Raw genomic sequence first — 16,581 nt, 5'->3', positions numbered from 1 at the left:
ATCTAATAATTTTCGCAACTCATACCGTATGTTTAGTCTTTAGAAAAATATTTTCAGAATTTTTCATAATGCATTCCTATTTTTCCCCGATTTTTGTATTTATAATGGACTAATAATGGGAAAAATATTTTTACTCATCCAAAATTCATGCAAATTTACCAGAACACCTGATAATATATTAGAATGTTATTTTGATGATTTTTCTCTTCTGTATGCTATTTTTCTTCTATTTTCCCAAGATTAAATACACTTAAATCCATTTTTTATTAGAATAAATGCACAAAAATCATAAATTTGGGTTAAACAGTTTATAAACCCATTTTTATATTTTTCCCAACTTAATAATATTTAATAACAGTAATACAAAAAGTTTGGGTAATTTTGGAAACTGTTTTCTATTTATTTCAATTTTTATTCGAATAAATGCTCAAAAATCATAAATTTGGGTTAAATAGTTTGGAAATCCATTTTTATATTTTTCCCAGCTTAAGTATGTTTAATAACAGCATTAAAAAAAGTTTGGGGTATTTTCTTAACTGATTGCTATTTTTCATGAATTTTTATCTATTTAGAGAATTAAATATAATAAAAATGGTTATACATATCTATAATCCATGAAAATTTATCTGGAAGTCTTTTAATACTGTTGGAACCAAAATCTGAATTTTGTAATTTTTACTAACCGTTTAGTATTTATCCATGATTTTATGGTTATTCAAGAAACTAAAATGGTGAAAAATAGTTAGACAAATCAAAAATTCAAAAAAATTTAACTTAAGGTCTTTGACTTCAATTAAAACTGAAATGCAAAGTTTGGGAAATTTTAGAACTAAATTGATTTAGTTTTTGAATATTTAACCATTGGAACGCCTCTTAAAATGTTAAATATTAGCATTTCAATAATGAGAGTTTTCCACTTAAATTGTTATATAACAATTGATTCATTGAAATTTAATTTTCACAGAAAAATGTTTGTAACTTATCAATATTAAATTTTGACACATTATTGGCATAATTCTATTGTAGTAGTAAGTATACTAGTATTAGATTTCAATTAGAGACTCATTAGTGTGGAACATCGTTGTAGGAAAACGATAGTGGTACGAGTGGAGCGTAGATCAAGGCATCATTTGCATCATCTCAATGCATAGTGAGTATTCACGTACTCCCCTATTTTCGGTTTTTATGTTTTGGGGTGGAAAAGCATGTCCTAAACTACTTATGTTCGTTATATTTAATTGACTCGTATAAACTTGATTACTATATTTTGCATATTGTGAGTATTCACGACTCCCCTATTTTCGATTTTTAAGTTTTGGGGTGGAAAAGCATGTCCGAAAAACTATTTATTGTTCGTTGTATTTAAATTGATTTGTATCAAACTTGATTACTATATATTGCTATATCTCTCTATGTATGTCTATGCAACACGGAACATGAGAACTTATCGTCTTAAGTCCGTTCCCTTTATACTTTAATCCAACCATTAACTCTTTGAGCCAATGGTCATTATGGATAGTGCTATTAGGAATTGACAACTCCTCACTCGCCTGATTGCTTGAGTGCATGATACCATATAATCTATGGAACGATAAGCATAGATCTTGATAGGGCATCAGTCATAGGCTTGGTTGGGAACTCATTGTTTGCTCATACACATACAAACTCGTTTATTAATTATAGCAATGAACTTTGTTTCACATTATAGCAATGAATTTTATTTCTCATGATGACAACGAACTTTGTTTATATAAACTTATTTACTCATTTTAGCAATATATTTTTATCTATGGAAACTTATATCAAATGTTTGATTTCGATTCATGAAACCAATATTATTTTTAACCTGTGAGTACTCACCAACTATTTTTATAGTTGACGCTCGTTTTACATGCTTTTTCAGGAATCATCGAGTAAGTGGCACTTAGGGACACTTCACTTTTAGGAGCATTCGCATGTGTTGTATTTCAATTTACATTGTAATTTCTTTTAAAAGTTGTTCAAACCCATTGTAAATTTGTAATGATTTTAATATTATGGTTGGTGTTGTCTTTTAACTTTTGCTATGAAACCCTTTATACTGCCATGCCTCGTGTTTCCGCTTTAGCGGGGTGTGACAGCTACCCACATAAATCCTTTGGTTACCTCTTCTACAGACCCAGTGAGAATGTGGTCTTTGTGGCAAGGAGAGGAGTCTTTCGTGAGAGAGAATTCATAAGCCAAGGAAACAGTGGGAGGAAACTTGACCTTGAAGAGCTTCAAGAGTCAAGCGGTGAAGGAACCTCAAACCCTAGCAATCAACCTGAGGAGGAAACTCTTGTTGAATCAACTGACGAGCCCGTACCTCTAAGGCGTTCCACTAGAGTTAGGAATGCACCTGAGAATTATTATAGTTTCCATATTACTATGGAAGGTGATACATTTATCAATGATAGTACACTGGTAAATTTGGATGAACCTAACAACTATAAGGAAGCCATGGCAGGCCCTGAGTCTGCTAAATGGAAAGAGGCTATGGATAGCGAGATCCAATCTATGTATGACAATCAAGTTTGGAACTTGGTTGACAATATATCGGGTCGTAAGACAGTCGGATGCAAATGGATCTTCAAGAAGAAAACCGACATGGATGGGAAGTTATACACTTACAAGGCGCGACTGGTCGCGAAGGGCTTCACTCAAACTCCGGGAGTTAACTATGATGAAACATTCTCGACGGTAGCGAAAATTAAGTCTATTAGAGTTATGCTAGCCATTGCTGCATTTCATGATTATGAAATATGGCAAATGGATGTCAAAACCACTTTCCTTAATGGAAAGTTGGCTGAGGATGTTTACATGATTCAACCAGAGGGTTTTGTCAGTGCAAAGTACCCTGATAGAGTGTGTAAGCTTGAGAAATCCATTTATGGATTGAAACAAGCATCTCGCAGCTGGAATCTTTGTTTTGATGAGAAAGTCAAAGAATTTGGTTTTTCGAGAAGCGAGGATGAGTCATGTGTATATGTCAGAGCTAGTGGGCGTATAGTCAGTTTTTTAGTACTATATGTGGATGACATACTACTGATAGGAAATGATATCCCAGCCTTGCAGGAGGTTAAGTCCTGGCTTGGGAAGTGTTTTGCTATGAAGGACCTTGGAGAAGCTGCTTATATCCTAGGGATAAGGATATTGAGAGATAGGAGTAAGAGACTAACTGGACTTAGTCAAAGCACCTACTTGGACAAGGTATTGAAGAGGTTCAACATGCAGAATTCAAGAAAGGAGACTTACCAATCCAGAGTAATGCCAAACTGCCAAACTGAGTAAGACTCAGAGTCTGAGTACAGAGGCTGAGATAGCAGAGATGAGTCGATTACCGCATGCTTCCGCTGTTGGCTCGATCATGTATGTTATGACTTGTACTCGCCCTGATGTGGCCTTTGCTTTGAGCATGGTCAGTAGATATTAGGGTAACCCCGGCAAGGCTCACTGGACTGCGGTAAAGAACATTCTCAAGTACCTGCGGAGGACTAAGGATTGGATCCTTAACCTTGGTGGGAGTAATGACTTGAGAATGGTGGGGTATAGCGACGCCAACTTTCAAACCGACAGAGATAATTTTCGCTCTCAGTCGAGCTAGGTCTTTACTCTGAATGGAGGGGCGGTTACTTGGAAAAGTTCCAAGCAGGATACAGTAGCTGATTCGACATATAAATCAGAGTACATAGCAGCAAGTGAAGCGGCGAAGGAGGCGATATGGCTGAAGAACTTCATCGGAGACCTTGGAGTTGTACCAGCTATAAAGGAGCCTATGGAGATTTTCTGTGGCAAAAATAGAGCGGTTGCATTAGCCAAGGAACCAAGAGATCATGGCAGATCCAGACACATTGACAAAAAATATCACTTCATAAGACACAAGATAGAAGAAGGACTCCTCGTGGAAAAGAGGCTATCGTCAGAAGAAAACTTTGCAGATCCCCTCACGAAGGGACTGACTAGGGTTAAGCATTTGCAGCATGCGAGGAGCATCGGGCTGAAGGACGATATTAGTTTTAATAATTAGATATCTATTTCTGAAACTTGTAAAATGTAATTGACATTTGATGATTAAATAAAAGTTGTTATTTATTTATGAGTAAAGTTACTATCTTGTGTCAGTCGTTTACTATTGTTTCAACTTTGCATATTTTGACTTCCATAATAATTATATTATTCAAACCATCCACAGTCGATCATACTTTGGAAGTAGGTATTGAAATAAGACTATCACGAATTGGGTTTGTAGATTTGTCTGAATTGTATTAGACATAGCAATGGTTGTTGTAACATTCATTAGTGCTCATAAGTTCTGAGTATTGGATTAAACCCACACTCACTTGTATCATTTCATTGAATTTATCTCGAGTGATCATGAGACGGTAATATCATATAAGTCTTCAAACCAAGAGATATGAGTTGTTGACTATGATTTGGTTGTACATTGATTGTGCGAAAACGCATCAGTAACTTGATGTTATAAAATGTGCTCTTGTGTATGATTCAACAAGTAGTTAGTACTGTTGGGTTTTGAGCATTCTAACACTCATATGGTGTACATGCAACCCTATAAACCTTGGATCTATGTTTTCTCTATTATACATGCAAATATTAAATATTCCAAGGTTTCATCCTAACTAGCATATTATGAAGCACCTATACTACAAAGTTCTAGTTAGATGACATACCTTTTGATGTAGCTTGATGTCTTCAAGCTTTAAGAGCTTAGCCCCAATAGTGTGGAAGCCTCAAGTGGAATCACAAATCACCAAAACAGCTTGGAAAACCTTTAGAGAATATGGATACTTGGCTCACACTATGAAATCGGTTATTGCCCTCTTTAGTGTATCCACACTAGCCACTAGCATAATTTCATGAACCATAAGACCCTTTATATAGTGTGGAGGATTAGGGTTAAACCCTAATACCCATGACCTTTCAGTTCCTAGGATCCATGGGTTAAAGCTCCATGGACTATCCATGAAGACTTAGCCCAACCTAAATGAACTTGGCCCACTACACATATATATATATATATATCTAAGAGTCCATATTTAATTAGTTCCTTTTGATCACTTAATTAATTATAAATTAATTCTTGATCAATACTAATTAAATAATATGATTATATATTAATATATTAGAACTTATAATATATTAATATAAATCATAAATATACTATTCTCAAAAGACGATCCATATAAATTGTGTCGGTGAAGTGCAACCCAAATGGACCATGCCGGGTCGGGTCAAGTACATACCAAATATAGTTATGGACTTAGACATTAATCCAACAGTCTCCCACTTGGATAAGTCTAAAACTATTATTGAGTATGACTTCAAAAACCAACTGGCAATCGTAGCTCTTAAAGCCGCTGTCGAACTCTGATCTTGTCAATGAACTCTGACCTTTGTCAATGACTTGTCCATTAGATAAGGGATCATATATTCCTCCATTCTAGATATCATATGGACTGATACATGGATTATAATCATTCTCTCTGTCCATTTGTTGTTTCCCGATTTTTGATTTATGATGACTGACTGATTGAACAAATCAAATCAGTCCTGGCTTGGCCAAGCACTCACATGTGTCATCGCTAAATCATCGAGGGGCCCACAGATATCGCTTTTATCCCGAAGGTAAAAGGAATGGATAAACTTTGACTCATATGGCTTGTTCTAATACTTGTTGAATCATACACAAAGGCACGTTTTATAACATCGAGTTACCAATGCGTTTTCGTGCAATCAATGTATAACCAACTCATAGTAACAACTCATATCTCTAGGTTTGAAGAATATAAGATATTATCGTCTCATGATCACTCGTGATAAAATCCATGAAGTGATTCAAATGAGCGCGGGTTGAATCCAATACTCAGAACTTATGAGCACTCATGAGTGTTGTAGCACCACTTTGTCCACCAACTTGGACCTCTACAAACCAACCCATGACAGTCTTGATTCATATCTACTTCCAACATATGACCGACTGTGGATGGTTTGAATAACTTAATCATTCAGGAAGAGTGACTTAGTTATTCTGGAAGTCAAAACATGCAAAGTGAAACACAAGAATAAATGAAACAAATATGGTATCAAACCCTATGAATATAAATAAACACTTTTATTTATCACCATACTGATTACTCATTATTCATTGTTTCGGTTTTATCAACTTTATACTTGAATTAAAAACACTAGTTGTCCCATGCTCCAAGCATGTACACTATGTTTTTCTTAAACAATAGCTTTGCCATACACCAAGTATGCACTCTATGTTTGTCTATGATCCTTACTTTGTGAAATAAACCAATTGAACATAATTTCAATGATTCTAATTTCACACTCCCAAATCCTTATCGAAAAATGTGAGAATTTCAAATTCCTATCATTTATCGAAATCTGTTTAGATTTTAAACTTATATGCACTGACCCTCCTGTAATGAATATGTACAAAGTCACAAAGACTTGTCAACAGTCATTATAAGGTATTCCAATGGAGATCAACTCCATGGAAACTAAGTCTCATATTCAAAGTACATTGCTTTGGACATGCTTCTTGCATTAAGTTTTCTAATCTTACACAGATAACTTCCACCTATGGAGACAACTCCATATTCTCATTTTGACTATCACTTCTGAATAAGAGATGCCTCTTTTCAGAATATGTCAATATGGTCCTTCCAAAATTAGCACTATACTTCCAACTGTCCCTGAGCAACCAATCTTTGGTAAACCTCAGATTGTCCTCGACAATTGCTTAATCATTTTAGTCATATCCAATTCTAAACCTTTTCCCTTCTTAATGCCTCTGGGCATTTGGAAAAATTTAGAAATGACAAATATTATAGCACATGCAATCGATCCTGTACCCAAAGCAAATGGTACACGATTCATGATGTCTCACATAAAGACATGATTCTAGACCAGTCTTTTGCTACAATATTTTTATTTGCCATGTTTTCAAAATTTGACTATGAAGAGGGATGCCGTATTCATAATCGAATTTTGAGAGCGCAATATAAATATATAGAATTTCCTTAAGTTGAACCAATCCAACATGAAATTCATATATATATTCTTGACTAAGGATGATTAAGGTCTCAATCTAAGCCTTTAGAACTGAAATGAAGTATATCCTCTCCCTTAATTATAGCAAAACAACTTTTTCAATCCCTGCAGCCTCACGAATTGAAACTTTTGTTTTCTATAATTAACATTGCTAACTTGCAACACTAACAATAATTATCATGCTCCCACTAACATGATGATTATTAGCATAACACTTATGCTCCCACTAGCTTTGACATGTACTCAGAAATCAGCTGGACTTCTAGAAATCAATACTTTATTGACTTTCTTACCAAAGTTCAGATTTCTGATACGAGATGCTTTGATAAAACTTTATCAAAATCATACACCTTTCCTTATATAGCATGCATGTGTGTCTAAACAATTTCAGAACTATGAAAAGGGATGCCGTAATCATAGTCTCAATTTTTTAGACCTTTTGCCATCTGCTTCAAATCTACTTGGTGGAAGTGTTTCCTCACCATCATTTTCATGAATCGGAGAGAAACCTTATGACCCTTAGATTTTATGGTGTATGTGTTCTTATCCATGTGAATCGTCAAAACCAAAGTCACAAGACAAGGATAATGACAAATCCAAACTCATATGGACGGAGCTTATGCAATCTTAACTTCTTACCACCTGGCAGTACAGGGCCTGCCATTGCTTCCAAGTTGTTATGCAACCAATTGAGAACTTTCAGAACTCCTATGCAAAGCCAACTTTAACTGGAATGGGCACAGAATATGTCAACACGATAGGTTATAAACCTCAAGTCGTGTGCTAGTGAAGAACCTCAGGTTTTATTCTTGATTAGTTCTTGAAATTCTTTTTAGGATCTTTAAGACTCCCACTATCCTCTTGACATATAAGACTATCTTGCCAAATATTCAAGAGATAGTGCGGATTCTTTATCAAGACAAACACTTCACACAATTGGCCTTAGTTGGTCTTTGTTTTATCCAAAACATCACAACTTACCAATTTCAAATGTACAAGAGTAGGACACTTTTACTCTTACATTTGACAAGTGTTTTAAACCTTTCTTTAAGATATGTCACTCAAGTTACAATCTTGGAGTATGACTCTAAGAATTTTTTTTTTTGGAACGAAGTATGACTCATCTTCCTGATCTAACCATTTCAACAATTCATGACTCCTCTTCTTAGTCATAAGAATGCACTAAGATGACCTTTAGAAGACTAATTGTGATATGATTTCTAAATCATTAAGATGATCACAAACATGATACTAAAATACTCTCCCATCTTTTCAGATTTGAGAAACTTTTATCTTTCTGCCTAATTTGATTCTTCCCATTCGTTCTGCCATACATTGAGACTTTTCCAATGTTTCAGAATTATACTTAAACTTGTAAGTATAACCATATTTACTAAACTTTAGTAAATCAAATAGTCTTAACGAGCTTTGTGGTGGACATGACCAGTGCACAAGAATGTGTACTCGATCCCTTTAGTCCTTCACTTGACTCACACATCCATGTGAACAAGTAATTAGTCTTGATTTTCCAATACTTGAAAGTTCTCATTCATCATACTATTCAACTTGCATGATTCCAAGTTTCGGTCCAATTGAAACTTGGGTGATGAGGAACTTTCCTGATTTGGTAAATTTAGACACTACCACAAATGAAAGAATCAAATCCATTTTCCAATATTGCTGTCAGTGAAATCATATAAGCAACAATTTTCCACAAATGCCATTGTAAGGATACTTCAAATAAACAAAATTAAACAATTTTCTTTTATTTTAAAACTTTGCGGAAAAACTTATCCTTACAATCCACATGGAAAATTGTTGTTATCAATTCCTTAGCAATATATCATAACTTCTTATGCAACTGCTCAAAATTCTGATGCGATCGAAATCCACCTTCGCGATCAGAATCAGCATATACTTCCTTTAAGATTTCTCTCTATTCTTTGATTCTTAAAACATCAACATGTGACCCAGTCACATCATGTAATGAGGATCTCAGAATAGAACTTAACAGAGTTAGTTAATGGGCTCTACCTGATGTAGAGTCAAACTTATTGACTTTAACATCCTTAGGTAAATTTGGCAGCTTTGCAATCAACGCCCCTTCCTTTGGCAAAATAAACATATGGACCCTTTGGTAATGGGACTATCTCAGACTTAGCCTTTCTCTTTACCATTTGGTCAACCGGGTTGACTATGGCCAATCCCTTTCCATTGGGAAGAGAATGCTTTTTCTGGATTTCCAGTGTCACCATTGTCACTGTCCATAAAGTTTTTGGGAAGTTGATCTTCTAATCAAATTTGCTTCACTATCGTTCCAAATCATTGTTGATTCAGCAGCACCAAGCAAATAGATATGATCATTAAGGTTCATGTCATAGTCTGTATCATAGTAGTCCCAAAGGAACTCACTATGTGACTTAGAAAGTGATTGAACATCCAACTTTCTCAAGACTTTGAAACCCAACTCTCCCGGCTTGTCAATATGTGACTTCATCTCTAAGATGTGATCACACATAGACCTTGCTTGCCATTAGGGCTTGAGTGACCTTGAACTTGTAGGTTAGGGAGAATAATTGGAGGAGGTGGAGGAAGTGAAGTTCCAAGAGATTTGGGAGGATCATAGATGTCTGAACCAGACATCTTTTTGGGAGATATTCAATATAGTTGATCTAAAGTCCTTAATATAACACCCAATATGAAATATTAAGGCTAGGACCCAGCAAACTATTTTATAACTTGGAAGAGGGATGCCGTAATCCAAGCTATAAAATATTTGAAGGTAGGTGAATGACGATTCACCAATTTCCACCAAGATAAACGAAATGTATTATTAGGTTTTAATTGGTTTTGAAACTCCTAGATTCTTGTGAGATTCGTTGAACTTTTCAAAGGCATGTTTCAATCTCGAGTGTGCCCTTCAAGTTTTGTGACTAGGATGCCGAGGATCACAAAACAAAGTGTGAATAACCATGCAAATATACTTGGTACCCTTAATATTTACCCCTCAATCGATGTGCCGGTTAACCACACACGCTCCACCGATACTATGATAAACATTAAGTTACCCTTTGCCTACCTTGTTAAATCAAGCTAGTGTGCCGGTTAACCACACACGCTCCACTAACTGGCTTAAGCAAAGTGCAAAGTGTAATTTCATGGGTTAGCACCAAATTCACATTTTCCTAAGTAACTAAGAATGGGTATTAATAAGAGTTTAGTTACTTACTATTTATCATTAATACTTTTAATGAAGGGAGAATTATAGTCCTTGTCCTACCTGTTCGGCTAACGACCCTCTACCAGTCAAGGAAGCGGTGGGTGAGAGTGGACACCCGTTAAACTGCCATTTTATAGGCAGTAACCTTATACCCCCCTTATAGACCGGCTTCGTGAATGAGGCCTACTAATGGTAAGACGACTTGCTCTTATACATATAATATATTAAACTTTTAATATTATAATAGTATAAGGGTGTATTTTAGACATTTAAAATACTTGGTGGTTTAATCTATTAATTAAACTATACTCTTAATTTAATTAAATTTAAACCATGTCATTATGGAATTATTAATTCTCTTTTAATTAAACACTTTAATTATCTATTAATAAAGTCCATAAGAGTTAATTGAATTATTCAATAAAAACATCATAATTCCAATTATTAAATTCAAAATTAAAACCATTTAATTAATTGTTTAAGTTATGAACCCAAGAGTTTTAGAATTCAATTCTTTTTTTTATCATAAAAAAACTTTTTCCAAATTCCAAAACTTGAGGGCAAGTTTTGTAACTCTTGAAAACTTTTGGATTCCATAACTTATGGAGTTAAATACTTCTTTTATGATGAAACTTTTCATGTTCCATAACTTAAGAACAGGTTATGGAATTCTTTAAAACATTAAGACTAAGTTTTGTAACTCCATAAAAAACTTTGAATCAATTTTTTTAAAACCTTTTCATATCCATAACTTATGGAGGTTTCAAAAAACTCTTTAGATTAAACTTTTAAAACTAATAAAATAATCATATCATTTTATCTTTTACAAAATTTGACCTAATTCAACACATATAGCAAATGATTCAAATTTTACAAATAATTAGTTTTTCACAAAAACAAGTAATTATCTTAAAATTTGACAAACGTCATGTTTTTTTCCTTTTTTCCAACTTTGAAAATAAAACATTTGCATCAATATAACAGAAAACAACCCATGGCTCTGATACCACTGTTGGGTTTTTAGCATTCTAACACTCCTATGGTGTACATGCAACCCTATAAACCTTGGATCTATGTTTTCTCTATTATACATGCAAATATTAAATATTCCAAGGTTTCATCCTAACTAGCATATTATGAAGCACCTATACTACAAAGTTCTAGTTAGATGACATACCTTTTGATGTAGCTTGATGTCTTCAAGCTTTAAGAGCTTAGCCCCAATAGTGTGGAAGCCTTAAGTGGAATCACAAATCACCAAAACAGCTTGGAAAACCTTTAGAGAATATGGATACTTGGCTCACACTGTGAAATCGTTTATTGCCCTCTTTAGTGTATCCACACTAGCCACTAGCATAATTTCATGAACCATAAGACCCTTTATATAGTGTGGAGGATTAGGGTTAAACCCTAATACCCATGACCTTTCATTTCCTAGGATCCATGGGTTAAAGCTCCATGGACTATCCATGAAGACTTAGCCCAACCTAAATGAACTTGGCCCACTACACATATATATATCTAAGAGTCCATATTTAATTAGTTCCTTTTGATCACTTAATTAATTATAAATTAATTCTTGATCAATACTAATTAAATAATATGATTATATATTAATATATTAGAACTTATAATATATTAATATAAATCATAATTATACTATTCTCAAAAGACTATCCATATAAGTTGTGTCGGTGAAGTGCAACCCAAATGGACCATGTCGGGTCGGGTCAAGTACATACCAAATATAGTTATGGACTTAGACATTAATCCAACAGTCTCCCACTTGGATAAGTCTAAAACTATTATTGAGTATGACTTCAAAAACCAACTGGCAATCGTAGCTCTTAAAGTCGTTGTCGAACTCTGATCTTGTCAATGAACTCTGACCTTTGTCAATGACTTGTCCATTAGATAAGGGATCATATATTCCTCCATTCTAGATATCATATGGACTGATACATGGATTATAATCATTCTCTCTGTCCATTTGTTGTTTCCCGATTTTTGATTTATGATGACTGACTGATTGAACAAATCAAATCAGTCCTGGCTTGGCCAAGCACTCACATGTGTCATCGCTAAATCATCGAGGGGCCCACAGATATCGCTTTTATCCCGAAGGTAAAAGGAATGGATAAACTTTGACTCATATGGCTTGTTCTAATACTTGTTGAATCATACACAAAGGCACGTTTTATAACATCGAGTTACCAATGCGTTTTCGTGCAATCAATGTATAACCAACTCATAGTAACAACTCATATCTCTAGGTTTGAAGAATATAAGATATTATCGTCTCATGATCACTCGTGATAAAATCCATGAAGTGATTCAAATGAGCGCGGGTTGAATCCAATACTCAGAACTTATGAGCACTCATGAGTGTTGTAGCACCACTTTGTCCACCAACTTGGACCTCTACAAACCAACCCATGACAGTCTTGATTCATATCTACTTCCAACATATGACCGACTGTGGATGGTTTGAATAACTTAATCATTCAGGAAGAGTGACTTAGTTATTCTGGAAGTCAAAACATGCAAAGTGAAACACAAGAATAAATGAAACAAATATGGTATCAAACCCTATGAATATAAATAAACACTTTTATTTATCACCATACTGATTACTCATTATTCATTGTTTCGGTTTTATCAACTTTATACTTGAATTAAAAACACTAGTTGTCCCATGCTCCAAGCATGTACACTATGTTTTTCTTAAACAATAGCTTTGCCATACACCAAGTATGCACTCTATGTTTGTCTATGATCCTTACTTTGTGAAATAAACCAATTGAACATAATTTCAATGATTCTAATTTCACACTCCCAAATCCTTATCGAAAAATGTGAGAATTTCAAATTCCTATCATTTATCGAAATCTGTTTAGATTTTAAACTTATATGCACTGACCCTCCTGTAATGAATATGTACAAAGTCACAAAGACTTGTCAACAGTCATTATAAGGTATTCCAATGGAGATCAACTCCATGGAAACTAAGTCTCATATTCAAAGTACATTGCTTTGGACATGCTTCTTGCATTAAGTTTTCTAATCTTACACAGATAACTTCCACCTATGGAGACAACTCCATATTCTCATTTTGACTATCACTTCTGAATAAGAGATGCCTCTTTTCAGAATATGTCAATATGGTCCTTCCAAAATTAGCACTATACTTCCAACTGTCCCTGAGCAACCAATCTTTGGTAAACCTCAGATTGTCCTCGACAATTGCTTAATCATTTTAGTCATATCCAATTCTAAACCTTTTCCCTTCTTAATGCCTCTGGGCATTTGGAAAAATTTAGAAATGACAAATATTATAGCACATGCAATCGATCCTGTACCCAAAGCAAATGGTACATGATTCATGATGTCTCACATAAAGACATGATTCTAGACCAGTCTTTTGCTACAATATTTTTATTTGCCATGTTTTCAAAATTTGACTATGAAGAGGGATGTCGTATTCATAATCGAATTTTGAGAGCGCAATATAAATATATAGAATTTCCTTAAGTTGAACCAATCCAACATGAAATTCATATATATATTCTTGACTAAGGATGATTAAGGTCTCAATCTAAGCCTTTAGAACTGAAATGAAGTATATCCTCTCCCTTAATTATAGCAAAACAACTTTTTCAATCCCTGCAGCCTCACGAATTGAAACTTTTGTTTTCTATAATTAACATTGCTAACTTGCAACACTAACAATAATTATCATGCTCCCACTAACATGATGATTATTAGCATAACACTTATGCTCCCACTAGCTTTGACATGTACTCAGAAATCAGCTGGACTTCTAGAAATCAATACTTTATTGACTTTCTTACCAAAGTTCAGATTTCTGATACGAGATGCTTTGATAAAACTTTATCAAAATCATACACCTTTCCTTATATAGCATGCATGTGTGTCTAAACAATTTCAGAACTATGAAAAGGGATGCCGTAATCATAGTCTCAATTTTTTAGACCTTTTGCCATCTGCTTCAAATCTACTTGGTGGAAGTGTTTCCTCACCATCATTTTCATGAATCGGAGAGAAACCTTATGACCCTTAGATTTTATGGTGTATGTGTTCTTATCCATGTGAATCGTCAAAACCAAAGTCACAAGACAAGGATAATGACAAATCCAAACTCATATGGACGGAGCTTATGCAATCTTAACTTCTTACCACCTGGCAGTACAGGGCCTGCCATTGCTTCCAAGTTGTTATGCAACCAATTGAGAACTTTCAGAACTCCTATGCAAAGCCAACTTTAACTGGAATGGGCACAGAATATGTCAACACGATAGGTTATAAACCTCAAGTCGTGTGCTAGTGAAGAACCTCAGGTTTTATTCTTGATTAGTTCTTGAAATTCTTTTTAGGATCTTTAAGACTCCCACTATCCTCTTGACATATAAGACTATCTTGCCAAATATTCAAGAGATAGTGCGGATTCTTTATCAAGACAAACACTTCACACAATTGGCCTTAGTTGGTCTTTGTTTTATCCAAAACATCACAACTTACCAATTTCAAATGTACAAGAGTAGGACACTTTTACTCTTACATTTGACAAGTGTTTTAAACCTTTCTTTAAGATATGTCACTCAAGTTACAATCTTGGAGTATGACTCTAAGAATTTTTTTTTTTTTTTGAACGAAGTATGACTCATCTTCCTGATCTAACCATTTCAACAATTCATGACTCCTCTTCTTAGTCATAAGAATGCACTAAGATGACCTTTAGAGGACTAATTGTGATATGATTTCTAAATCATTAAGATGATCATAAACATGATACTAAAGTACTCTCCCATCTTTTCAGATTTGAGAAACTTTTATCTTTATGCCTAATTTGATTCTTCCCATTCGTTCTGCCATACATTGAGACTTTTCCAATGTTTCAGAATTATACTTAACCTTGTAAGTATAACCATATTTACTAAACTTTAGTAAATCAAATAGTCTTAACGAGCTTTGTGGTGGACATGACCAGTGCACAAGAATGTGTACTCGATCCCTTTAGTCCTTCACTTGACTCACACATCCATGTGAACAAGTAATTAGTCTTGGTTTTCCAATACTTGAAAGTTCTCATTCATCATACTATTCAACTTGCATGATTCCAAGTTTCGGTCCAATTGAAACTTGGGTGATGAAGAACTTTCCTGATTTGGTAAATTTAGACACTACCACAAATGAAAGAATCAAATCCATTTTCCAATATTGCTGTCAGTGGAATCATATAAGCAACAATTTTCCACAAATGTCATTGTAAGGATACTTCAAATAAACAAAATTAAACAATTTTCTTTTATTTTAAAACTTTGCGGAAAAACTTATCCTTACAATCCACATGGAAAATTGTTGTTATCTATTCCTTAGCAATATATCATAACTTCTTAAGCAACTGCTCAAAATTCTGATGCGATCGAAATCCACCTTCGCGATCAGAATCAGCATATACTTCCTTTAAGATTTCTCTCTATTCTTTGATTCTTAAAACATCAACATGTGACCCAGTCACATCATGTAATGAGGATCTCAGAATAGAACTTAACAGAGTTAGATAATGGGCTCTACCTGATGTAGAGTCAAACTTATTGACTTTAACATCCTTAGGTAAATTTGGCAGCTTTGCAATCAACGCCCATTCCTTTGGCAAAATAAACATATGGACCCTTTGGTAATGGGACTATCTCAAACTTAGCCTTTCTCTTTACCATTTGGTCAACCGGGTTGACTATGGCCAATCCTTTTCCATTGGGAAGAGAATGCTTTTTCTGGATTTCCAGTGTCACCATTGTCACTGTCCATAAAGTTTTTGGGAAGTTGATCTTCTAATCAAATTTGCTTCACTATCGTTCCAAATCATTATTGATTCAGCAGCACCAAGCAAATAGATATGATCATTAAGGTTCATGTCATAGTCTGTATCATAGTAGTCCCAAAGGAACTCACTATGTGACTTAGAAAGTGATTGAACATCCAACTTTCTCAAGACTTTGAAACCCAACTCTCCCGGCTTGTCAATATGTGACTTCATCTCTAAGATGTGATCACACATAGACCTTGCTTTCCATTAGGGCTTGAGTGACCTTGAACTTGTGGGTTAGGGAGAATAATTGGAGGAGGTGGAGGAAGTGAAGTTCCAAGAGATTTGGGAGGATCATAGATGTCTAAACCAGACATCTTTTTGGGAGATATTCAATATAGTTGATCTAAAGTCCTTAATATAACACCCAATATGAAAT

Source organism: Lactuca virosa, chromosome 8, assembly GCF_052849685.1.
Source record: "Lactuca virosa cultivar CGN04683 chromosome 8, Lactuca_virosa_CGN04683_v6, whole genome shotgun sequence".
Classification (NCBI taxonomy): domain Eukaryota; kingdom Viridiplantae; phylum Streptophyta; class Magnoliopsida; order Asterales; family Asteraceae; genus Lactuca; species Lactuca virosa.
This window is presented reverse-complemented; position numbering follows the sequence as displayed.